The 25133-nt window shown below is 52.3% G+C and overlaps 1 pseudogene; it reads right to left on the reverse strand.

Moving 5' to 3' along the window:
* Positions 1–14308: 14308 nt before the first annotated feature.
* On the reverse strand, positions 14309–20033 carry LOC121585339 (annotated as a pseudogene).
* Positions 20034–25133: the final 5100 nt, after the last annotated feature.

Consider the following 25133-nt stretch of genomic DNA (forward strand, 5'->3'; position numbering starts at 1 on the left):
GAGTTAAGGTTTGGGTTAGGTTTAGGGAAAATAGGATTTTGGTTAGTTGTACAAGACTGTGTGTGTGTGTGTGTGTGTGTCTCCCCTTTAAGTCTATCTCCCATGTCTTATTTTCTTTCTCCATTGAAAAGAAAGGAGTTAGGCTGGAATACAAAGCATTGTGGCGGCCGCCCGGCCCTCTCACCACTTGAGTCTCATTAGAACCCCACTGAGAGAGGAATGAAAGGAGAAGTTCAAATCAATGGCTTCTTCTCCTCTCTCCTCTCTTCTCTTCTCCTCTCTTCTCTTCTCTTCTCTTCTCTTCTCTTCTCCTCTCTTCTGCTCTCCTCTCTTCTGCTCTCCTCTCCTCTCGCTCCATCCTCACAATGATTCATATTTATTTTAAATAGACTTCTTGAGCTGAAACAAAATTGGAAAAGACCATTGTGTTATTATTGCAGACTGGGTCCTTGTTACTCTCCACCTTAACGAGTTTCTGTGAAGATGACACAAATTATAATAAATACAATCTATTTAATTGTGGAAATGTTTTGATTCACTTTAGCAAAAACTCAAAAGGTGCAACGTTTATTTAATAACAGAGTTACAACTAACTCAATACAACTGAACTGACCTCAATGTAGAAAACTGGATTGTCACGGATTCAGCCGAGGCTGCTCCTCCTCCTTGCTCGGGCAGGCTTCGGCGTTCGTCGTCACCGGAGTACTAGCTGCTACCGATCTATGTTTCTGTGTTAGACTTGTTATGTCTTGATTATGTACACCTGTTTCCCATTATGTTGTATTGTCTTCCCTATTTAACCCTCTGTCGTACACTGTGTGTTGTGTGTGATTGTATTCGTGATCGGCTGTCATTAGTGTGCGGGTTGTTTCCTCCCTGTGTGGAGATTGTATATGCTCAGTTTACTTTCAAGTAATGTACGTTTTCGGATAAGCTCTGTGTCCTGCGTTTGACTTCGCCCACCGCAATTCACTGACGCCTTTGACAGAATCACACACCACACATGGAGTCAGCAGGAGCAGTAGTGCCAGCCGGATCAATGGAAGAACGCGTACAACAACAAGCGGCCATGATCCAGGCTCTCGGCACCGCCATGGAACGTGTGGTGAACACAATGGAGCGATGGGAGAGAGGAGGTCTGCCTACACCTCCTCCGATTACACCACCACCATCATCGATACCCATCGCTTCACCTCCGGGGTCCAGTGGGATTCGGCTCTCGCTCCCGAGGGCTTATGACGGCACAGCTGCCGGGTGTCAGGGTTTTCTGCTCTAGGTAGAACTCTACCTGGCAACCATTCACCCGGCCCCCTCGGGATACGAGAGTGTGTCCGCCCTCATCTCCTGTCTGTCCGGTAAAGCGCTGGAGTGGGCCAACGCCGAGTGGGGGGGAATAGACGCCGCTACTGTCAGCTATGCAGAGTTAACCCGCCGCTTTAAGGCGGTATTCGATCATCCACCAGAGGGAAAAGCAGCGGGTGAGCGTCTATCCCACCTCAGACAGGGGAAGAGGAGCGCGCAGGAATTCGCACTGGACTTTCGGACTCTGGCTGCCAACGCGGGATGGAATGAGAGGGCCCTCATCGACCACTACCGAGGGAGGACGTGCGTCGGGAATTGGCCTGCAGGGACACCAACCTAAGCCTGGACCAACTGGTGGACATGTCGATTCGACTGGATACCCTGTTGGCTACCCGCGGACGTCCGGATCCGGGGCCGTCCATTCCATCCCCCAGCACTTCCAAGCCTACCCCTATGGAGCTCGGAGGTGCTGCTATGAGGGAGACCAGGAGAGGGGCCGTCCCCTGCACCAACTGTGGCCGCAGAGGACACACTGCTGGTCGGTGCTGGGGAGGGTCTCCTAGGTGTCGAGGCAGTAAGCAGCGCACTGATGAGCCATTCCAGGTGAGTAGGCACCCAACTCACCCAGAGCTCCCTGTTGCGCATATGTGTATGAATGTTGTGTTTTCCTGAGTTTTCTCCTCAGTCCCAGCATAAGGCGCTAGTAGATTCAGGCGCAGCTGGGAACTTTATCAATCGTCAGTTTACCCATAAGTTAGGGATTCCTATTGTGCCAGTCGATGTGCCCTTCCCTATCCATGCCCTAGATAGCCGCCCTTTAGGGTCAATGTTGATTAGATAAGTCACGGCGCCTCTCAGGATGAAAACGCAGGAGGGGCATGAGGAGATAATTAGTTTGTATCTGATTGATTCTCCTGCGTTTCCCGTGGTGTTGGGGCTTCCCTGGTTAGCTTCTCATGACCCCACTATTTCATGGCAACAGAGGGCTCTCAGGGGATGGTCTGATCAGTGCTTGGGGAGGTGTGTAGGTGTTTCCGTAGGGGCAACGACGGTGGAAAGTCCGAAGCAAGTTCCCACCATGCACATTCCGCCTGAAAATGCGATTTGGTTCTCGCCTTCTGTAAAAAGAAGGCGACTTAATTACCTCCCTATCGACAGGGGGATTGTGCGATAAACCTCCAGGTAGGCGCTGTGCTTCCCCGGAGTCACGTGTATCCTCTGTCTCAGAAGGAGACGGTGGCTATGGAGACATATGTCTCCGAATCTCTGAGACAGGGATACATACGGCCGTCCACTTCCCCTGCGTCATCGAGTTTCTTTTTTGTGAAGAAGGATGGTGGTTTACGCCCGTGCATTGACTACCGTGGTCTAAATCAGATCACAATAAAATACAGCTATCCACTACCTCTGTTTGCTAGTATGACGGAGTCACTGCACGGGGCGCGCTTCTTCACAAAATTGGATCTCAGGAGCGTGTACAACCTGGTGCGTATTCGGGAGGGAGATGAGTGGAAGACAGCATTTAGTACCACCTCGGGGCACTATGAGTACCTCGTCATACCATACGGTCTGATGAATGCTCCTTCAGTCTTCCAATCGTTTGTGGATGAGATTTTCCGGGACCTGCTTGGACAGGGTGTAGTGGTGTATATCGATGACATTCTAATATACTCCGCTACACGAGCCGAGCATGTGTCCCTGGTTCGTCGGGTGCTTGGTAGACTGTTGGAGCATGACCTGTATGTGAAGGCGGAGAAATGTCTGTTCTTCCAAGAATCCATCTCCTTCCTGGGACACCGCTTGTCCGCGTCAGGTGTGGAGATGGAGATTGACCGCGTTTCGGCCGTGCGTAATTGGCAGACTCCAACCACGGTGAAGGAGGTGCAGCGGTTCTTGGGTTTTGCCAATTACTACCGGAGGTTTATCCGGGGCTTTGGGCAGGTAGCGGCTCACATTACCTCCTTGCTAAAGGGAGGGCCGGTGCGTCTGCAGTGGTCGGCTGAGGCGGACAGGGCTTTTAGGCATCTGAAGGACCTGTTTACTTCGGCTCCGGTGCTGGCTCATCCGGATCCCTCCTTGGCATTCCAATTTGAGGTGGATGCGTCCGAGGCTGGGATCGGTGCTGTACTGTCTCAGCGCTCGGGTACGCCACCAAAACTCTGCCCCTGTGCTTTCTTTTCTAAGAAGCTCAGTCCGGCGGAGGGCAATTATAATGTGGGGGACAGGGAGCTGTTAGCTGTGGTTCAAGCCCTGAAGGTGTGGAGGCATTGGATTGAGGGGGCTAAACACCCTTTTCTCATTTTTACTGACCATCGTAACCTGGAGTACATCCGGGCGGCGAGGAGGTTGAACCCTCGTCAGACAAGGTGGGCTATGTTTTTCACTCGATTTGTGTTTACGCTCACATACAGACCAGGTTCCCAGAACGCTAAGGCAGACGCCCTGTCCCGACTATATGACACAGAGGAGAGGTCCATTGAGCCCACTCCCATACTCCCAGCGTCGTGTCTGGTGGCACCGGTGGTGTGGGAGGTGGATGCGGCTCACACGTCACCCTCCTCTGGTCATCCTGGTATCGGTCGGACAGTGCACTGTCTTAGTGGGAAGTACTGGTGGCCCACTTTAGCCAAGGACGTGAGGGTTTATGTTTCCTCCTGCTCGGTGTGCGCCCAGTGTAAGGCACCTAGACACCTGCCCAGAGGGAAATTACAACACCTACCCGCTCCACAACGGCCGTGGTCTCATCTATCGGTGGACTTTGTCACGGACCTTCCCCCCTCACAGGGGAACACTATGATCTTGGTCGTTGTGGATCGGTTTTCGAAGGCCTGCCGTCTCATTCCTATGCCAGGTCTCCCTACAGCCCTACAAACTGCTGACGCCCTGTTTACACACGTCTTCCGGCACTACGGGGTACCTGAGGATATAGTGTCAGATCGAGGTCCCCAGTTCACCTCTAGAGTCTGGAGGGCGTTCATGGAACGTCTGGGGGTCTCGATTAGCTTTACCTCAGGTTTTCACCCCGAGAGTAATGGGAAGGTGGAGAGAGTGAACCAGGATGTGGGAAGGTTTCTGAGGTCCTATTGCCAGGACCAGCAGGGGGAGTGGTCGGGATATATCCCCTGGGCAGAGATAGCCCAAAGCTCACTTCGCCACTCCTCAACTAACCTTACGCCTTTTCAGTGTGTGTTAGGTTATCAGCCGGTCCTGGCACCTTGGCATCAGAGCCAGATCGAAGCCCCTGCGGTGGACGAGTGGTTTCGGCACTCGGAAGAGACCTGGAACGCTGCGCATGTACACCTGCAGCGGGCTATCAGGCGACAAAAGGCGAGCGCCGATCGCCACCGCAGTGAGGCTCCGGTGTATGCACCAGGAGATCGGGTCTGGCTCTCGATCCGAAACCTGCCCCTTCGCCTGCCCTGCCGGAAGCTGGGTCGGCGGTTTGTGGGGCCATTTAAAGTCCAGAGGAGATTGATCGAGGTTTGTTATAGGTTACAGCTTCCTATTAATTACCGTATTAACCCCTCGTTCCATGTGTCTCACCTCAGGCCGGTAGTAGCTGGTCCACTCCAGGAGTTTGAGGTACAAGAGGTTCCTCCGCCCCCACTGGACATCGAGGGGGCTCCGGCGTACTCAGTCCGTTCCATCTTGGATTCGAGGCATCGGGTGGGGGGCCTGCAGTATCTCGTGGAGTGGGAGGGGTACGGTCCGGTGCTGGGTCCCTAGGAGGGACATCCTAGATCCCTCCATGTTGAGAGATTTCCACCAGAGTCATCCGACTCGCCCTGCTCCGCGTCCTCCTGGCCGTCCCCAATGCCGGGGTCGGCGCACGGCTGGGGCCACGCGTCAAGGGGGGGGGGGTACTGTCACGGATTCAGCCGAGGCTGCTCCTCCTCCTTGCTCGGGCAGGCTTCGGTGTTCGTCATCACCGGAGTACTAGCTGCTACTGATCTATGTTTCTGTGTTAGACTTGTTATGTCTTGATTATGTACACCTGTTTCCCATTATGTTGTATTGTCTTCCCTATTTAACCCTCTGTCGTACACTGTGTGTTGTGTGTGATTGTATTCGTGATCGGCTGTCGTTAGTGTGCGTGTTGTTTCCTCCCTGTGTGGAGATTGTATATGCTCAGTTTACTTTCAAGTAAAGTACGTTTTCGGATACGCTCTGTTTCCTGCGTTTGACTTCGCCCACCGCAATTCACTGACGCCTTTGACATGGATCTTCTTATCTCTTAATTATATGTGTAATTTACCAGGATATAACCCTTTTGGGCCAAGTCTGACTATACAAAACCAATTCAAAATGTGCATGGTCCTGACCTTGTTCTTGTTAAGGGTCTACCTGTGATAATAATGAGATGGTCCTGACTGTGTTCTTGTTAAGGGTATACCTGTGATAATAATGAGATGGTCCTGACTGTGTTCTTGTTAAGGGTCTACCAGTGATAATAATGAGATGGTCCTGACTGTGTTCTTGCTAAGGGTATACCAGTGATCAATGTTCTCTCTAAGCTGCGCGCGGGCTCCCCTCGGACTGCCACGCAGAAGAAATATCAGCCTGCTCAGAGAAGCACGAGATTGAACTTCACTGAACCTTCTATTTTTCCCTGTTAATTAACACTATCAACGTTTCCCTCTACTGTGGGAATTGTGATCGAATCAACTCAATATTAGCCACTTTCAATGCAACATACCAAAAGAAAAACTATGCAAGAGATTTTCTTGTAGGCAGAGCGCACTGGAGTAGGATTCTATCGTATTGACAGGCACTACTCAGGCCCATACTCTGCACAGACCGGTGCGCCATAACCAATCAGAGCTGCAGTATCCCTATATGCAAATAGACCATTGCCGTATACAGTTGAAGTCCGAAGTTTACATACACTGCTCAAAAAAATAAAGGGAACACTTAAACAACACAGCCTAGATCTGAATGAATGAAATAATCTTATTAACTACTTTTTTCTTTACATAGTTGAATGTGCTGACAACAAAATCACACAAAAATTATTAATTGAATCCAAATTTATCAACCCATGGAGGTCTGGATTTGGAGTCACCCTCAAAATTGAAGTGGAAAACCACACTACAGGCTGATCCAACTTTGATGTAAACAAGTCAAAATGTGGCTCAGTAGTGTGTGTGGCCTCCACGTGCCTGTATGACCTCCCTACAAGGCCTGGGCCAACTCCTGGACAGTCTGTGGTGCAACGTGGCGTTGGTGGATGGAGCGAGACATGATGTCCCAGATGTGCTCAATTGGATTCAGGTCTGGGGAACGGGCGGGCCAGTCCATAGCATCAATGCCTTCCTCTTGCAGGAACTGCTGACACACTCCAGCCACATGAGGTCTAGCATTGTCTTGCATTAGGAGGAACCCAGGGCCAACCGCACCAGCATATGGTCTCACAAGGGGTCTGAGGATCTCATCTCGGTACCTAATGGCAGTCAGGCTACCTCTGGCGAGCACATGGAGGGCTGTGCCGCCCCCAAAGAAATGCCACCCCACACCATGACTGACCCACCGCCAAACCGGTCATGCTGGAGGATGTTGCAGGCAGCAGAACGTTCTCCATGGCGTCTCCAGACTCTGTCACGTCTGTCACATGTGCTCAGTGTGAACCTGCTTTCATCTGTGAAGAGCACAGGGCGCCAGTGGCGAATTTGCCAATCTTGGTGTTCTCTGGCAAATGCCAAACGTCCTGCACGGTGTTGGGCTGTAAGCACAACCCCCACCTGTGGACGTCGGGCCCTCATACCACCCTCATGGAGTCTGTTTCTGACCGTTTGAGCAGACACATGCACATTTGTGGCCTGCTGGAGGTCATTTTGCAGGGCTCTGGCAGTGCTCCTCCTGCTCCTCCTTGCACAAAGGCGGAGGTAGCAGTCCTGCTGCTGGGTTGTTGCCCTCCCACGGCCTCCTCCACGTCTCCTGATGTACTGGCCTGTCTCCTGGTAGCGCCTCCATGCTCTGGACACTACGCTGACAGACACAGCAAACCTTCTTGCCACAGCTCGCATTGATGTGCCATCCTGGATGAGCTGCACTACCTGAGCCACTTGTGTGGGTTGTAGACTCCGTCTCATGCTACCACTAGAGTGAAAGCACCGCCAGCATTCAAAAGTGACCAAAACATCAGCCAGGAAGCATAGGAACTGAGAAGTGGTCTGTGGTCACCACCTGCAGAACCACTTCTTTATTGGGGGTGTCTTGCTAATTGCCTATAATTTCCACCTGTTGTCTATTCCATTTGCACAACAGCATGTGAAATGTATTGTCAATCAGTGTTGCTTCCTAAGTGGACAGTTTGATTTCACAGAAGTGTGATTGACTTGGAGTTACATTGTGTTGTTTAAGTGTTCCCTTTATTTTTTTGAGCAGTGTACATCTTAGCCAAATACATTTAAACTCAGTTTTTCACAATTCCTGACATTTAATACTAGCAAAAATTCCCTGTCTTAGGTCAGTTAGGATCACCACTTTATTTTAAGATATGTGAAATGTCAGAATAATAGTAGAGAGAATTATTTATTTAAGCTTTTATTTATTTCATTACATTCCCAGTGGGTCAGAAGTTTACACTCAATTAGTATTTGGTAGCATTGCCTTTAAATTGTTTAACTTGTGTTCAAACGTTTCGGGTAGCCTTCCACAAGCTTCCCACAATAAGTTGGGTGAATTTTGGCCCATTCCTCCTGACAGACCTGGTATAACTGAGTCAGGTTTGTAGGCCTCCTTGCTCGCACATGCTTTTTCAGTTCTGCCAACAACTTTTCTATAGGATTGAGGTCAGGGCTTTGTGATGGCCACTCCAATACCTTGACTTTGTTGTCCTTAAGCTGTTTTGGCACAACTTTGGAAGTATGCTTGGGGTCATTGTCCATTTGGAAGACCCATTTGCGACCAAGCTTTAACTTCCTGACTGATGTCTTGAGATGTTGCTTCAATATATCCACATAATTTTCCTTCCTCATGATGCCATCTATTTTGTGAAGTGCACCAGTCTCTCCTGCAGCAAAGCACCCCCAAAGCATGATGCTGTTACCCCCGTTCTTCACGGTTGGGATGGTGTTCTTCGGCTTGCACGTTACCCCCTTTTTCCTCCAAACATAACGATGGTTATTATGGCCAAACAGTTCTATTTTTGTTTCATCAGACCAGAGGACATTTCTCCAAAACGTACGATCTTTGTCCCCATGTGCAGTTGCAAACCGTAGTCTGGCTTTTTTTATGGCGGTTTTGGAGCAGTGGCTTCTTCCTTGCTGAGCGGCCTTTCAGGTTATGTCAATATAGGACTTGTTTTACTGTGGATACTGTCACGGGTTCTGCCGAGACTGCCCTTCCTTCTGGTTCGAGCAGGCTTCGGCGTTTGTCGTCACCGGAATACTAGCTGCTGCCGATCTATGTTTCATGTTTCTATGTTCATCTGGTTATTGTCTAGTGTTGCACACCTGTTTCCCATTATGGTATTATGTCCTTCCCTATTTAACCTGTTCGCTCCCACTGTGTGTTGTGCGTGTTTGTTACTTGTTTCGAGTGTCGTTTGTGAGCGGGTTTGCTCCTCCCTGTGTTGGAGGTTTTGCTTGTTTCTTTACTATACAGTAAAGTATATTTTCATTTCATTCTGTGTCCTGCGCTTGACTCTGGCCTACCGCATTCCACAGACATTCATGACAGAAACACGCACCACTATGGAGTCAGCAGGAACAGCCGGATTAACCGAGACGATGGAGGAACGAGTCCAACGACAAGAGATGATGATTCAGACTCTCGGTGTCACCATGGAACGAGTGTTCCAGACGATGGAACGAAGGGAGAGAGGGGGTATCCCGTCACCATCTCCAACCACTCAACCACCTACAACACTGGTCACCACTCCGCCACCTGGGTCCAGTGGAATTCGACTCTCGCTCCCGAGGGCATATGACGGTACATCTGCCGGGTGCCAGGGATTTCTCCTCCAGGTAGAGCTCTAGCTGGCCACCATTCACCCGGCGCCCTCGGGATACGAGAGCGTGTCCGCCCTCATCTCCTGTCTATCGGGGAAGGCGCTTGAATGGGCCAACGCCGAGTGGGGAGGAATAGACTCGAGAACTGTCCGCTACGAGGATTTCACCCGCCGCTTCTGGGCAGTATTCGATCATCCACCAGAGGGGAGAGTGGCGGGTGAACGTCTGTTCCACCTATGACAGGAGATGAGGAGCGCGCAGGAGTTTGCGCTGGAGTTTAGAACTTTAGCAGCCAGCGCGGGATGGAATGAGAGGGCCCTGATCGACCATTATCGTTGCAGCTTAAGGGAAGACGTCCGTCGGGAACTGGCCTGCAGGGACACCAATCTCAACCTGGACCAACTGGTGGACATGTCCATCAGGTTGGATAACCTGTTGGCAGCCCACGGACGTTCTGATCGGGGGCCGTCCATTCCATCCCCCGGCACCTCCGAGCCTACTCCCATGGAGCTCGGAGGTGCTGCAGTTAGGGAGACGGGGAGAGGGACCGTCCCCTGCACCAACTGTGGCCGCAGAGGACACACTGCTGGTCGGTGCTGGGGAGGGTCACCTAGGAGTCGAGGCAGTAGGCAGCGCACTGATGAGCCATTCCAGGTGAGTAGGCACCCAACTCACCCAGAGCTCCCTGTTGCGCATATGTGTACGAATGTTGTGTTTCCCGAGTTTTCTCCTCAGTCCCAGCATAAGGCGCTAGTAGATTCAGGCGCGGCTGGGAATTTTATTGATCGCCAGTATGCTCGTAGGTTAGCGATCCCTACTGTGTCTGTTGATGAACCTTTCCCTGTGCATGCATTAGATAGTCGCCCGCTAGGATCAGGCATAATCAGGGAGGTCACCGCTCCACTTCTGATGAGGATGCAGGGGGGTCATGAGGAGAGGATTAGCTTCTATCTGATTGATTCTCCTGCATATCCTGTGGTGTTGGGACTTCCCTGGTTAACCATTCATGACCCCATGATTTCATGGCAACAGAGGGCTCTCAAGGGATGGTCCGGTCAGTGTTCAGGGAGGTGTGTAGGAGTTTCCTTGGGGGCAACTACGGTGGAAAGTACAGGGATACATTCGGCCATCCACTTCACCTGTCTCCTCAAGTTTCTTTTTTGTGAAGAAGAAAGATGGTGGGTTACGCCCGTGCATTGATTATCGTGGCTTAAATCAGATTACCATCAAGTACAGCTATCCATTACCCCTGATAGCTAGTATGACGGAATCATTGCACGGGGCACGCTTCTTCACAAAATTGGATCTCAGGAGCGCGTACAACCTAGTGCGTATCTGGGAGGGAGATGAGTGGAAGACGGCATTTAGTACCACCTCTGGACATTATGAGTATCTTGTCATGCCATACGGGTTAATGAATGCTCCAACAGTTTTCCAATCATTTGTGGATGAGATTTTCAGGGACCTGCACGGACAAGGGGTAGTGGTGTATATTGATGACATCCTTATATACTCCACTACAAGGGCCGAGCATGTGTCCCTGGTGCGTAATGTGCTTGGAAGACTGTTGGAGCATGACCTGTATGCTAAGGCAGAGAAAAGCCTGTTTTTTCAGGAGTCCATCTCCTTCCTAGGGTACCACATGTCCACGTCTGGGGTGCGGATGGAGAGTGACCGCATTTCGGCCGTGCGTAATTGGCCGACTCCAACCACGGTGAAGGAGGTGCAGCGATTCTTGGGGTTTGCCAACTACTACCGGAGGTTTATCTGGTGCTTTGGTCAGGTAGCGGCTCCCATGACCTCGTTGCTGAAGGGGGGATCGGTGCGTCTGTGGTGGTCAGCTGAGGCGGACAGGGCTTTTAGGCACCTGAAGGACCTGTTTACCTCGGCTCCAGTGCTGGCTCATCCGGATCCCTCCTTGGCCTTCACTGTTGAGGTGGACGTGTCCGAGGCTGGGATAGGCGCTGTACTTTCTCAGCGCTCGGGCCCGCCACCCAAACTCCGCCCCTGTGCTTTCTTTTCGAAGAAGCTCAGCCCGGCAGAGCGCAACTATGATGTGGGGTACCGGGAGCTGTTGGCGTGGAGACATTATACGCTTGAGGGGGCTAAACACCCTTTTCTCATTTTGACTGACCACCGCAATCTGGAGTACATCCGAGCGGCGAAGAGGTTAAACCCTCGCCAGGCAAGGTGGTCCATGTTTCTCACCCGTTTTGTTTTCACCCTTTCTTACAGACCAGGCTCCTAGAACACTAAGGTAGATGCTCTGTCCCGACTGTATGACACGGAGGAGAGTTCCGTGGAGCCCACTCCCATACTTCCGGCGTCGTGTCTGGTGGCACCGGTGGTATGGGCGGTTGACGCGGACATCGAGCGGGCGTTGCGTAACGAACCCACTCCTCCCCAGTGTCCAGAGGGTTGTATGTACGTACCGCTGGAGGTCCGCGATTGTTTGATCTATTGGGTTCACACGTCACCCTCCTCTGGTCATCCTGGCATCGGTCGGACAGTGAACTGTCTTAGTGGGAAGTACTGGTGGCCCACCTTAGCTAAGGACGTGAGGGTTTATGTTTCCTCCTGCTCGGTGTGCGCCCAGTGTAAAGCTCCTAGACACCTGCCCAGAGGGAAATTACACCCCCTACCCGTTCCACAATGACCGTGGTCCCACCTATCGGTGGATTTTATGACTGATCTTCCTCCCTCAAAAGGGAACACAACCATCCTGGTCGTTGTGGATCGGTTTTCTAAGTCCTGTCGCCTCCTTCCTCTGCCTGGACTCCCTACGGCCCTACAAACTGCCGAGGCCCTATTTACACACGTCTTCCGGCACTACGGGGTGCCTGAGGATATAGTGTCTGATCGGGGTCCCCAATTCACCTCAAGGGTTTGGAGGGCGTTCATGGAACGGTTGGGGATCTCAGTTAGCCTTACCTCAGGTTTTCACCCCGAGAGTAACGGGCAGATGGAGAGAATCAACCAGGAGGTGGGTAGGTTTCTGAGGTCGTATTGCCAGGACCGGTGAGGGGAGTGGTCGGTTTTCCTACCCTGGGCAGAGATGGCAATAAACTCCAACCGCCACTCCTCAACTGACCTCACTCCATTCCAGTGTGTGTTAGGTTATCAGCCGGGCCTGGCACCTTGGCATCAGAGCCAGATCGAGGTACCTGCGGTGGACGAGTGGGTTCGGCGCTCGCAGAAGACCTGGGACGCTGCCCATGAATGCCTGCAGCGGGCCATCAGGCGGCAGAAGGCGAGCGCCGACCGCTACCGCAGTGAAGCGGTAAGATTTTCATTTCATTCTGTGTCCTGCGCTTGACTCTGGCCTACCGCATTCCACAGACATTCATGACAGATACAGATACTTTTGTACCTGTTTCTTCCAGCATCTTCACAAGGTCCTTTGCTGTTGTTCTGGGATTGATTTGCACTTTCACACCAAAGTACGTTCATCTCTAGGAGACAGAACGCGTCTCCTTCCTGAGCAGTATGACGGCTGCGTGGTTCCATGGTGTTTATACTTGCGTACTATTGTTTGTACAGATGAACGTGGTACCTTCAGGCGTTTGGAAATGGAAAAAATTTTCTGAGTTCTTGGCTGATTTCTTTTGATTTTCCCATGATGTCAAGCAAAGAGGCACTGAGTTTGAAGGTAGGCCTTGAAATACATCCACAGGTACACCTCCAATTGACTCAAATGATGTCAATTAGCCTATCAGAAGCTTCTAAAGCCATGACATCATTTTCTGGAATTTTCCAAGCTGTTTAAAGACACTGTCAACTTAGTGTATGTAAACTTCTGACCAACTGGAATTGTGATACAGTGAATTATAAGTGAAATAATCTGTCTGTGAACAATTGTTGGAAAAATCACTTGTGTCATGCACAAAGTAGATGTCCTAACCGACTTGCCAAAACTATAGTTTGTTAACAAGAACTTTGTGGAGTGGTTGAAAAACGAGTTTTAATGACTCCAACCTAAGTGTATGTAAACTTCCGACCTGCATGTATCTGTGCCATTGACTTTGAACTGGACTGTCTTTACAGCATGAGTTGTTGTGAGTAGATGTGCTTGTTTTGAGATCAAAGCGAGAGCAGCACGTAGCCACGTGTGCACATTTGTTCATATTTTATGCTAGGAAGTGAGTTATTAGCCCAGTTATAGATCATTTCTAGTTAGCAATAGGTGAGTGATTGCTTCCTACAAGAGTACAAAACATGTACATTTCTAGACATCTTTGAAAAGCAAGTCAGGTAAAGAGGTTTTTTTTTTAAAGACAGGCTTGAATAGGCTAAGTAGCCAATAGGCAGAGGGTATCATAATTTGTTTGATTCTCTGTAATAATGGTATGGGAATAATAATTCATTTTATTTTGAAAAGTGGTTTCTTGCATCAAACAACAACATTTTCAGTCACCTCCTTGTCTGAAGGACAAGTGAATAAACAGGTTAATGTCAATCCCTACATGTTTTTTTCAAAAGTCTCATGGAATGTGGGCCTACATTGAACACCACACATTGGCTGCTACTGTAGGCTAAATGATAGAACAGCTATTTCCATGTTAAAATGTTATGGGATGCATTTTCTCCATAATGTTATGATCAACTAGCCACAGTAGGCCACCACTGTTATAACTGTAACTTACTAGACTAGAACACATTTCCTTTAGGACATTTATTTTTCTTTAATTTGAAAATGTACATAAAATATTTCATAAAAATGTGCTGCAATAACGTAACATTAACTATTTATATAGCACTTTTCAAACACCCAAAGCCGTTTTACAGTTGACAGCAAAGAAATGCAAAACAAATACAACTAGGACAAACTTATAATAACTTTTATTTTCAATATTAGACACTTTCCCATCTATTATCATTTATCAAATCTATCTTTTAATGTATCTTTTATAAACGTATTTTATAGTTAATGATAAAAACAAAGCTAATGACAGTCATTAAAGGTACACAAATAAGAACAATTAAAAGGATAAAAGAGGTGTGTCCAAACTTTTGACTGGTACTGTATATAGTGGTGGCTATTCCCACCCCTACCTCTACTTGCGCTTGCCGCATTTGACTTTCTTAAAACCCTGATCGTCCTCTAGATTGGCCTTCCCGCTTCCTCCAGTATCTTTACAATCATCCTTCAGGTTTTCCATCATGGCTTTGTAAAGCTGCTCAGAGGAACGGTCATCCATCAGGAGAGAATCCGGGTTCATCCCCCGTCTCAGTTTGGCCACAAGCTGGTGCACCAGAGTGCCCCTGTACAGCCTAGACTCCAAGAGGGAAACAACAGAGGGTTGCATTAGCTGTGTTGCTGCTGGGATAGGATAAAATGTAAAGGAATTGATTTAGGTTGATTTAGGAAGTAACACCTTACCAGGCACACTGAGGCTCAGGCAGAGGGAGGCACAGCAGTTGGTTCAGGTTAAGGCCATCCCTCATGCAGCACTGCCATTGGTTATAGGCGTGGGCAACACCCAGGTCTAAATCAGCTCCTGAATCAGGCTTCTGAATCAGCACTTTCAGCTTCTCCGACAATCGTCCCTTCTCTATAAACCCTGATACACAAAAAGGGGAGGAGTCATTGGCTGCACTTCACACACTTCAATATTTATGAATTCTACATTGTGTGTGTCAGTGTTTTGTTTCATGCTCTGGGCCATACCTTTCTGGCTCTTCCTCTGTCTGCAGAGCTCTCCATACACCAGTCCTAGTAGCAGGGCCTGCAGGAGAAGATGGTCTGGTCGGGGATGGGCGTGCCTCAACCAGTAGCAGGTAACAGCCACAGGAAGTTCCAGATGAGGTGGGAGACCATTCAAAGTGGACTGGGACACACCAAGGGTCTCCAAAAACACCTCAAGCCACACTGATTGTGGAGCCTAAGGAACAGAGCAAGAGAATGAGAAGACATTTCAGAATCAACAGCAGTATGTTTATTTTATACAGTATACTATATCACATGTATACATACCTGAAATACTGTATACTATATCACATGTCTACAAACCTGATATACTGTATACTATATTACATGTCTACATACCTGATATACTGTTTACTATATCACATGTCTACATACCTGATATACTGTATACTATATCACATGTATACACACCTGATATACTGTATACTATATCACATGTATATATACCTGATATACTGTATACTATATCACATGTATATATACCTGATATACTGTATACTATATCACATGTATATATACCTGATATACTGTATACTATATCACATGATATACTGTATACTATATCACATGTATACACACCTGATATACTGTATACTATATCACATGTATACACACCTGATATACTGTATACTATATCACATGTATATATACCTGATATACTGTATACTATATCACGTCTACATACCTGATATACTGTATACTATATCACATGTATATATATATCTGATATACTGTATACTATATCACATGATATACTGTATACTATATCACATGTATACACACCTGATATACTGTATACTATATCACATGTATACACACCTGATATACTGTATACTATATCACATGTCCACAAACCTGATATACTGTAAACTATATCACGTCAACATACCTGATATACTGTATACTATATCACATGTATATATACCTGATATACTGTATACTATATCACATGTATATAAACCTGATATACTGTATACTATATCACGTCTACACACATGATATACTGTATACTATATCACATGTAAACATACCTGATAAACTGTATACTATATCACATGTATATATACCTGATATAATGTATACTATATCACATGTATACATACCTGATCCAGTGTGGCTAGCTGCAGCTGTTGTGCACCACTGGGCAGGATAGCTTTCACCTCTTTGATGACCAGTTCTGTGTCTTCCCGGACATACTCCTTCACGTAAACCACTGGGAGGCTCTGACTGCTCGGGTCCGCCCTCTTCTGGCCTTTGCTGTCATCCTCCTTCACTGTGGGCATCTCAACCAACAGCAGCCAGTAGAGAACCTGCCGTATGCACAGAGAGGTGGTGTACCCACTGCGACAGCTGGAATCTTCCACTTGGACACGATGTATCATCCTTTTATGCAGCAGCACATTCACAATGCAGGAGGGAAGCCTACCCTTCATCAACAGCAGCACGGTCCAATCTGGCAGGACACTCAGATGATTTGGGAGACACTTGCGGCTAGGCGCCACGTCATTATTGAAGAACTCCTCCAGGTAACCGAGTAGAGTTAGTGGAATCTGGTACTCTTTTATGCCCTTAGAGAGGGCATCAGACATTGGGTGTTTGATAAGACTGGGCATACTGTCCAAGGCCTCCTGCAGCTCCTTGAAGCTGGTCAGCCATTTCTGCAAGCGTTTGAAAGTGGGAAACCTGTCGGCAGCTTGTTTAACTTGTCTTTTCACAATCTGCGGCTTGTCTTCCTTGTCTCCCCACCAGATATCTAAGTTGACATTGTCGTTTCCTGCCATAACAGCGAAGACTGGGAGAAGCTGTTTGTTGATCTTAAAGTGTTCGGAGAAGCTTTTTGTGGTATAGTGTTGGCAGCTGATATGTTTTTGAGCGCTCACAGACAGATTCTCCCACTGAAAACCAGAGATGGGCAGACATCCTGCCTGGATGTCAAAGATATAAAAGTCGCTGTCATCTGACAGCACTGGACAGTTCCAAATTTGAGCCAGGGAGGCTATACATTGGTCTGCCTCACAGAGGCTCTGTGTGAACTGCACGTTCAGGCTGGAGAGGACTTGTTTGAAGACATATTTGACGAGGATTGGTAGTACACCGCTCACCTGATTTTTTTGATTTAGCCAAGGCTTTGGCTTGCTTGATCGTTGATTGAGCTCGTTTTTGGAGAGTGTCAAACTTTCTGTCGGTATAGTCGGAGCCTCCATCTATAATCACATAAGGGGTAATGTCACAGTCTCTCAGAGCCTTAAAGAACTTACTGACCTGGTCCTCAAAATCATCATACAGAGGTGGTGGTGTGGGCTACCGAGGTGGTGGTGTGGGCTACCGTGGTGGTGGTGTGGGCTACCGTGGTGGTGGTGTGGGCTACCGAGGTGGTGGTGTGGGCTACCGTGGTGGTGGTGTGGGCTACCGTGGTGGTGGTGTGGGCTACCGTGGTGGTGGTGTGGGCTTCCGTGGTGGTGGTGTGGGCTACCGTGGTGGTGGTGTGGGCTACCGTGGTGGTGGTGTGGGCTACCAAGGTGGTGGTGTGGGCTACTGAGGTGGTGGTGGTGTGGGCTACCGTGGTGGTGGTGTGGGCTACTGAGGTGGTGGTGGTGTGGGCTACCGTGGTGGTGGTGTGGGCTACCGTGGTGGTGGTGTGGGCTACCAAGGTGGTGGTGTGGGCTACCAAGGTGGTGGTGTGGGCTACCAAGGTGGTGGTGTGGGCTACCAAGGTGGTGGTGTAGGCTAACGTGGTGGTGGTGTGGGCTACCAAGGTGGTGGTGTAGGCTAACGTGGTGGTGGTGTAGGCTAACGTGGTGGTGGTGTGGGCTACCGTGGTGGTGGTGTGGGCTACTGAGGTGGTGGTGTGGGCTACCAAGGTGGTGGTGTAGGCTACCGTGGTGGTGGTGTGGGCTACCAAGGTGGTGGTGTAGGCTACCATGGTGGTGGTGTGGGCTACCGTGGTGGTGGTGTGGGCTACTGAGGTGGTGGTGTGGGCTACCGTGGTGGTTGTGTGGGCTACTGAGGTGGTGGTGGTGTGGGCTACCAAGGTGGTGGTGTGGGCTACCAAGGTGGTGGTGTGGGCTACTGAGGTGGTGGTGGTGTGGGCTACTGAGGTGGTGGTGGTGTGGGCTACCAAGGTGGTGGTGTGGGCTACCAAGGTGGTGGTGTAGGGCTACCGTGGTGGTGGTGTGGGCTACCGTGGTGGTGGTGGTGTAGGGCTACCGTGGTGGTGGTGTGGGCTACCAGGGTTGTGGTGTGGGCTACCAGGGTGGTGGTGTGGGCTACCAAGGTGGTGGTGTGGGCTACCGTGGTGGTGGTGTGGGATACCGTGGTGGTGGTGTGGGCTACTGAGGTAGTGGTGTGGGCTACCGTGGTGGTGGTGTGGGCTACTGAGGTGGTGGTGGTGTGGGCTACTGAGGTGGTGGTGGTGTGGGCTACCGTGGTGGTGGTGTGGGCTACTGAGGTGGTGGTGGTGTGGGCTACCGTCGTGGTGGTGTGGCTACTGAGGTGGTGGTGTGGGCTACCAAGGTGGTGGTGTAGGCTACCGTGGTGGTGGTGTGGGATACCGTGGTGGTGGTGTGGGCTACTGAGGTGGTGGTGGTGTGGGCTACCGTCGTGGTGGTGTGGCTACTGAGGTGGTGGTGTGGGCTACCAAGGTGGTGGTGTAGGCTACCGTGGTGGTGGTGTGGGCTACCAAGGTGGTGGTGTGGGCTACCAAGGTGGTGGTGTGGGCTACTGAGGTGGTGGTGGTGTGGGCTACCAAGGTGGTTGTGTGGGCTACCGTGGTTGTGGTGTGGGCTACTGAGGTGGTGGTGGTGTGGGCTACCAGGTGGTGGTGTGGGCTACCAAGGTGGTGGTGTGGGCTACCTAGGAGGTGGTGGTGTGGGCTACCAAGATGGTGGTGTGGGCTACCGTCGTGGTGGTGTGGGCTACTGAGGTGGTGGTGGTGTGGGCTACCGAGGTGGTTGTGTGGGCTACCATCGTGGTGATGTGGGCTACCGTGGTTGTGGTGTGGGCTACTAAGGTGGTGGTGGTGTGGGCTACCAAGGTGGTGGTGTGGGCTACCAAGGCGGTGGTGTGGGCTACCGTGGTGATGGTGTGGGCTACCGTGGTGGTGGTGTGGGCTACCAAGGTGGTGGTGTGGGCTTCCGTGGTGGTGGTGTGGGCTACCGTGGTGGTGGTGTGGGCTACCGTGGTGGTGGTGTGGGCTACCGTGGTGGTGGTGTGGGCTACCGTGGTTGTGGTGTGGGCTACCAAGGTGGTGGTGTGGGCTACTGAGGTGGTGGTGGTGTGGGCTACCGTGGTGGTGGTGTAGGCTACCATGGTGGTGGTGGTGTAGGCTACCATGGTGGTGGTGGTGTAGGCTACCATGGTGGTGGTGTGGGCTACCGTGGTGGTGGTGTGGGCTACTGAGGTGGTGGTGTGGGCTACCGTGGTGGTTGTGTGGGCTACTGAGGTGGTGGTGGTGTGGGCTACCAAGGTGGTGGTGTGGGCTACCAAGGTGGTGGTGTGGGCTACCAAGGTGGTGGTGTGGGCTACCGTGGTGGTGGTGTGGACTACCATGGTGGTGGTGTGGACTACCATGGTGGTGGTGTGGGCTACCGTGGTTGTGGTGTGGGCTACCGTGGTGGTGGTGTGGGCTACTGAGGTGGTGGTGGTGTGGGCTACTGAGGTGGTGGTGGTGTGGGCTACCGTGGTGGTGGTGTGGGCTACTGAGGTGGTGGTGGTGTGGGCTACCGTCGTGGTGGTGTGGCTACTGAGGTGGTGGTGTGGGCTACCAAGGTGGTGGTGTAGGCTACCGTGGTGGTGGTGTGGGCTACCGTGGTGGTGGTGTGGGCTACTGAGGTGGTGGTGGTGTGGGCTACCAAGGTGGTGGTGTGGGCTACCGTCGTGGTGGTGTGGGCTACCGTGGTTGTGGTGTGGGCTACTGAGTTGGTGGTGGTGTGGGCTACCAAGGTGGTGGTGTGGGCTACCAAGGCGGTGGTGGTGTGGGCTACCAAGGTGGTGGTGCGGGCTACCGTCGTGGTGGTGTGGGCTACTGAGGTGGTGGTGGTGTGGGCTACCAAGGTGGTTGTGTGGGCTACCATCGTGGTGATGTTGGCTACCGTGGTTGTGGTGTGGGCTACTAAGGTGGTGGTGGTGTGGGCTACCAAGGTGGTGGTGTGGGCTACCAAGGCGGTGGTGTGGGCTACCGTGGTGGTGGTGTGGGCTACCGTGGTGGTGGTGTGGGCTACCGTGGTGGTGGTGTGGGCTACCAAGGTGGTGGTGTAGGCTACCGTGGTGGTGGTGTGGGCTACCGTGGTGGTGGTGTGGGCTACTGAGGTGGTGGTGTGGGCTACCAAGGTGGTGGTGTAGGCTACCGTGGTGGTGGTGTGGGCTACCAAGGTGGTGGTGTAGGCTACCGTGGTGGTGGTGTGGGCTACCGTGGTGGTGGTGTGGGCTACTGAGGTGGTGGTGTGGGCTACCGTGGTGGTTGTGTGGGCTACTGAGGTGGTGGTGGTGTGGGCTACCAAGGTGGTGATGTGGGCTACTGAGGTGGTGGTGGTGTGGGCTATCAAGGTGGTGGTGTGGGCTACCGTGGTGGTGGTGTGGGCTACCTTGGTTGTGGTGTGGGCTACCAGGGTGGTGGTGTGGGCTACCAAGGTGGTGGTGTGGGCGACCGTGGTGGTGGTGGTGTGGGCTACCGTGGTGGTGGTGGTGTGGGCTACCGTGGTTGTGGTGGTGTGGGCTACCGTGGTTGTGGTGTGGGCTACCAAGGTGGTGGTGTAGGCTACCGTGGTGGTGGTGTAGGCTACCGTGGTGGTGGTGTAGGCTACCGTGGTGGTGGTGTAGGCTACTGTGGTGGTGGTGTAGGCTACCGTGGTGGTGGTGTGGGCTACCAAGGTGGTGGTGTAGGCTACCGTGGTGGTGGTGTGGGCTACCGTGGTGGTGGTGTGGGCTACTGAGGTGGTGGTGTGGGCTACCAAGGTGGTGGTGTAGGCTACCGTGGTGGTGGTGTGGGCTACCAAGGTGGTGGTGTAGGCTACCGTGGTGGTGGTGTGGGCTACCGTGGTGGTGGTGTGGGCTACTGAGGTGGTGGTGTGGGCTACCGTGGTGGTGGTGTGGGCTACCGTGGTGGTGGTGTGGGCTACTGAGGTGGTGGTGTGGGCTACCGTGGTGGTTGTGTGGGCTACTGAGGTGGTGGTGGTGTGGGCTACCAAGGTGGTGATGTGGGCTACTGAGGTGGTGGTGGTGTGGGCTATCAAGTTGGTGGTGTGGGCTACCAAGGTGGTGGTGTGGGCTACCAAGGTGGTGGTGTGGGCGACCGTGGTGGTGGTGGTGTGGGCTACCGTGGTTGTGGTGGTGTGGGCTACCGTGGTTGTGGTGTGGGCTACCAAGGTGGTGGTGTAGGCTACCGTGGTGGTGGTGTAGGCTACCGTGGTGGTGGTGTAGGCTACTGTGGTGGTGGTGTAGGCTACCGTGGTGGTGGTGTAGGCTACCGTGGTGGTGGTGTGGGCTACCGAGGTAGTGGTGTGGGCTACCGTGGTGGTGGTGTGGGCTACTGAGGTGGTGGTGGTGTGGGCTACCGTCGTGGTGGTGTGGGCTACCGTGGTGGTGGTGTGGGCTACCGTGGTGGTGGTGGTGTGGGCTACCGTGGTGGTGGTGTGGGCTACCGTGGTGGTGGTGTGGGCTACCGTGGTGGTGGTGTGGGCTACCGTGGTTGTGGTGTGGGCTACCAAGGTGGTGGTGTCGGCTACCAAGGTGGTGGTGTGGGCTACCGTGGTGGTGGTGGTGTGGGCTACCGTGGTTGTGGTGGTGTGGGCTACCGTGGTTGTGGTGGTGTGGGCTACCAAGGTGGTGGTGTAGGCTACCGTGGTGGTGGTGTAGGCTACCGTGGTGGTGGTGTAGGCTACTGAGGTGGTGGTGGTGTGGGCTACCAAGGGGGCTGTGTGGGCTACCATCGTGGTGGTGTGGGCTACCATTTTTTTGGTTTGGGCTACTGAGGTGGTGGTGGTGTGGGCTACCAAGGTGGTGGTGTGGGCTACCAAGGCGGTGGTGTGGGCTACTGTGGTGGTGGTGTGGGCTACCGTGGTGGTGGTGTGGGCTACCGTGGTGGTGGTGTGGGCTACCGTGGTGGTAGTGTGGGCTACCGTGGTTGTGGTGTGGGCTACCAAGGTGGTGGTGTGGGCTACCAAGGTGGTGGTGGTGTGGGCTACCGTGGTGGTGGTGTGGGCTACTGAGGTGGTGTGGGCTACCGTGGTGGTGGTGTGGGCTACCGTGGTGGTGGTGTGGGCTACTGAGGTGGTGGTGGTTTGGGCTACCGTCGTGGTGGTGTGGGCTACTGAGTTGGTGGTGTGGGCTACCAAGGTGGTGGTGTAGGCTACCGTGGTGGTGGTGTGGGCTACCGTGGTGGTGGTGTGGGCTACTGAGGTGGTGGTGGTGTGGGCTACCGTCGTGGTGGTGTGGGCTACCAAGGTGGTGGTGTGGGCTACCGTGGTGGTGGTGTGGGCTACCGTGGTGGTGGTGTGGGCTACTGAGGTGATGGTGGTGTGGGCTACCGTGGTGGTGGTGTGGGCTACCGTGGTGGTGGTGTGGGCTACCGTGGTGGTGGTGTGGGCTACTGAGGTGGTGGTGGTTTGGGCTACCGTCGTGGTGGTGTGGGCTACTGAGTTGGTGGTGTGGGCTACCAAGGTGGTGGTGTAGGCTACCGTGGTGGTGGTGTGGGCTACCGTGGTGGTGGTGTGGGCTACCGTGGTGGTGGTGTGGGCTACCATGGTGGTGGTGTGGGCTACCAAGGTGGTGGTGTGGGCTACCGTGTTGGTGGTGTGGGCTACCGTTTTGGTGGTGTGGGCTACCGTGGTGGTGGTGGTGTGGGCTACCAAGGTGGGGGTGTGGGCTACTAAGGCGGTGGTGTGGGCTACCGTGGTGGTGGTGTGGGCTACCGTTTTGGTGGTGTGGGCTACCGTGGTGGTGGTGGTGTGGGCTACCAAGGTGGGGGTGTGGGCTACTAAGGCGGTGGTGTGGGCTACCGTGGTGGTGGTGTGGGCTACCGTGGTTGTGGTGTGGGCTACCAAGGTGGTGGTGTGGGCTACCAAGGTGGTGGTTGTGTGGGCTACCGAGGTGGTGGTGTGGGCTACCGTGGTGGTGGTGTGGGCTACTGAGGTGGTGGTGGTGTGGGCTACCGTCGTGGTGGTGTGGGCTACCGTCGTGGTGGTGTGGGCTACTGAGGTGGTGGTGTGGGCTACCAAGGTGGTGGTGTAGGCTACCGTGGTGGTGGTGTGGGCTACCGTGGTGGTGGTGTGGGCTACTGATGTGGTGGTGGTGTGGGCTACCAAGGTGGTGTGGGCTACCGTCGTGGTGGTGTTTGCTACTGAGGTGGTGGTGGTGTGGGCTACCAAGGTGGTTGTGTGGGCTACCATCGTGGTGGTGTGGGCTACCAAGGTGGTGGTGTGGGCTACCAAGTTAGTGGTGTGGGCTACCGTCGTGGTGGTGTGGGCTACCAAGGTGGTGGTGTGGGCTACCGTCGTGGTGGTGTGGGCTACCAAGGTGGTGGTGTAGGCTACTGAGGTGGTGGTGGTGTGGGCTACCAAGGTGGTGGTGTGGGCTACCAAGGTGGTGGTGTGGGCTACCAAGGTGGTGGTGTGGGCTACCAAGGTGGTGGTGTGGGCTCCCAAGGTGGTGGTGTGGGCTACCGTCGTGGTGGTGTGGGCTACCAAGGTGGTGGTGTGGGCTACCAAGGTGGTGGTGTGGGCTACCAAGGTGGTGGTGTGGTTTACCAAGGTGGTGGTTTGGGCTACCGTTGTGGTGGTGTGGGCTACCGTGGTGGTGGTGTGGGCTACCAAGGTGGTGGTGTGGGCTACCGAAGTGGTGATGGTGGTTTGGGCTACCGTGGTGGTGGTGTGGGCTACCGTGGTGGTGGTGTGGGCTACCGTGGTGGTGGTGTGGGCTACTGTGGTGGTGGTGTGGGCTACCAAGGTGGTGGTGTGGTCTACCATGGTATTTTGTCAGTTAAAACACAGTTGGAGATGGAGTAACAGGTCAAAGGGCTAATGCCCAGTTTAATATTGGATTGAAGGTTGATAGACTGTACAGTCACCTCCCAAAAGATTGATAAAGGTTAATACGATAATCATGGGGGAGTAATAACCTATAGGTAACCTTGTTGATTCTCCTCAGGACTTTGAACGGCGCCACAAACCGCGGCCTCCGGCAGGGCAGGGCAGGCAGAGGGGCAGATTCCGGGTCGAGAGCCAGACCCGATCACCCGGTACAAAGAACGGGGCCTCACTGCGGTGGCGGTCAGCGTTGGCCTTCTGATGACGCACGTTGCGTTGGAGGTCGACGTGAGCAGCGTCCCACGTCTCCTCCGTGCGCCGAAAAACCAGTCATCCACCAGAGGAGCCTCGGTCTGGCTCTGGTGCCACGGTGCCAGAACCGGTTGGTAACCTAAAACACATTGGAATAGCGTTAGGTTAGTGGAGGAGTGACGGAGAGAGTTCTGGGCATATTCGGCCCATGGCAAGAACACCGACCACTCCCTGATGCTGAAAGGGACTATTTACATGGATGCAAACAACATTCAAAATGGATGAGTTTCCATTTCCTTAAGTTACCCTTTCCATACATCACCTCAGTCATGTTTCCCTCGTTATCTCTTTATGGTCACGTTCCCTGATGCTGAGACCAGTTTATGAGATCATTCTCAGTTTTGGTCACTAGACAACTGGTGAGGCCACCATTTTTATTTCTGTTTGATTAGATTAAACAATAAAATTACCCAACTACTTTGTTACTGTTGCCAACTATTGTACAAATAAAACTGAAACCTAATATACTCTATAATATACTCTATAAAGGAATGTACTTTGCAAACAGTTGGTGATCAACTGGAACGTCTGGGGTCTCGGTCAGCCTGACCTCTGGTTTCCACCCCGCGTCGAATAGGCAGGTGGAACGGGTAAATCAGGATGTGGGTAGGTTCCTGCGGTCCTACTGCCAGGACCGGCCGGGGGAGTGGTTGGTGTTCTTGCAATGGGCCGAATATGCACGGAACTCTCTCTACCACTCCTCGACTAACCTAACGCCATTCCAATGTGTTTTAAGTTACCAACCGGTTCTGGCACCGTGGCACCAGAGCCAGAGATGTAATGGGAGCTGCGACCTTGCCAAAGCGACTTACAGTCATGTGTATAGTAGTTGGAAAAGCC

This window comes from Coregonus clupeaformis, chromosome 17 (genome assembly GCF_020615455.1).
Source record: "Coregonus clupeaformis isolate EN_2021a chromosome 17, ASM2061545v1, whole genome shotgun sequence".
Lineage (NCBI taxonomy): Eukaryota > Metazoa > Chordata > Actinopteri > Salmoniformes > Salmonidae > Coregonus > Coregonus clupeaformis.